Consider the following 2,025-nt stretch of genomic DNA (forward strand, 5'->3'; position numbering starts at 1 on the left):
CCTCAGCCTCCCAAAGGCACGGGATTACAGGCTGAGCCACCGAGCCCGGCAATTTTTTTTATTTATTGTAGAGATGATGTGGTCTTGCCAAATTGCCCAGGCTGGTCTCGAACCCATGGGCTCAGGCAATCCACTCACCTTGGCCTCCCAAAGTGCTGGGATGGCAGGCTGAGCCCCTGAGTCTGGCCATACTTTTTTTTTTTTAAGGCGGGGTCTCACTCTGTTGCCCAGGCTGGAGTGCAAAGGCACTATTATGTTGACATTCTGGGCTCAGGCAATCCTTCCACCTCAGCCTCCTGAGTACCTAGGGTTACAGTTGTAGGCCACCACACCCCAGAGAGATTTTTCTGGAGAGATGAGGTCTTGCTATGTTGCCCAGACTGGTCTCATTCTTGATCTCAGGTGATCCTCCTGCCTCGGCCTCCCCACATGTCTGGCCTGTTTAAACTTTTAGACTCGGACACCATGGACTGATTATTTTGGGGGACATCCCTACCTCCCTACTGAGCCGTGGCAGTCACCCTCTCTGGGGCCAGCAGAACCATAACCCCAGCCCGCTTTTGCTTCTCCTTTCTCTGGTACCCCCTCCTCCTTAGAGCACCCATCGCTGTGTCAGCAGGAGCCTTCCAGGAGGGGATTGTCCTGTAGTGAGAGCCACCATGCCTTCCTGGGGCAAAAACACTGGCTGAGATGTCCAGGGCAGCCGCAACTGCTGTGAGGGCTCTTCCAGGGATGCCAGCTTCCCTGGGTCAGCTGTGGAGGCAAGGAGGATGGTGAGGGAGGAGCAGAGCCTCCCAGGCAGGCCAGGGAGCTGGGAGCGAGGAGTGAACTTGGGCACAGGCACATGGCTTCTCATCTCGCTCTGGCAGCCAGTCTTTTATGACCGTGGGCACGGCACGGCCCTCTCTGGGCCTCAGTGTCCTCTTCTGTAAAATGAGGGCCTGGGTTTGGCCATGTGTCACTTTCTTTCAGGACTGTCACTCTGTGAACTAAACCATGGAGAAAGAGGCCCATAGGGGACCTTCAAAAGAGGCACATTGAGGACCTTCCGGCCTCACCCGGCTTTGCTAGGTTTCTTGGCGTCCTCCAAGGTTTCTCTGTTGGGAACTTTTCTCTCCCTGACAGCCTGCTAAGAATGCAGATTCTCCGGCCCCACCCTAAGAGACTCTTAATTTTGTAGGTTGGATTCAGAACCTTGGCACCTGCATTTTAAAAAAGCCTCCTCTTCCACTCAGGTGGTTCTGAGGTCAGTAGTTCAAAGACCTCACGTGAAAAAGGTTGTTAGACTCCTCTTGAGCTGAAAAAATGTATAGGAAAGACTGAGCTTGGTGATGTGCCTGTAGTCCTGGCTGCTCAGGAGGCTGAAGTGAGAGGATCCCGTGAGCTCAAGAGTTCGAGGCCAGCCTGGGCAGTATAGCAAGATCCCACATCTACAAAAAAATTAAAAAGTTAGGCCAGGAACAGTGGCTCACACCTTTAATCCAAGTATTTTGAGAGGCCAAGGTGGGAGGATCACTTGACCTGGACTCTATTAAAAAAAAAAAAAAAAAAAAAAGCCGGGTGCAGTGGCTCACCCATAATCCCAGCACTTTGGGAGGTGGAGATGAGAGGATAACCCTGAGGCTATGGGTTCGAGACCAGCCTGGGCAACATGGCAAGACCTCATCTCCATAATAAGTCAAAATTAGCTGAGCACGGTGGCACACAACTGTGGTTCTAGCTACTTGGAAGGCTGAGGCCTAGGGATCATCTGAGCCCAGCAGGTCGAGGCTGCAGTAGTTGTGAGCATGCCATTGCACTCCAGCCTGGGCGACAGAATGAGACTCCAACTCAAAAAAAAAAAAAAATGCCAGGCATGGTGACATGTGCCTGTAGTCCCAGCTACTTGAGAGACTGACGCAGGAGGATCACTTGAGTCACTGTACTCCAGCCTGGATGACAGAGTAAAACTCTGATTAAAAAAATAAAAATAAGCCGGGCTCAGTGGCTCAGCCTGTAATCCTGCGCCTTTGGGAGGCTGAGGTG

The sequence above is a fragment of the Carlito syrichta genome, unplaced genomic scaffold (assembly GCF_000164805.1).
Source record: "Carlito syrichta isolate Samal-C Ts95f unplaced genomic scaffold, Tarsius_syrichta-2.0.1 Scaffold305734, whole genome shotgun sequence".
NCBI lineage: Eukaryota > Metazoa > Chordata > Mammalia > Primates > Tarsiidae > Carlito > Carlito syrichta.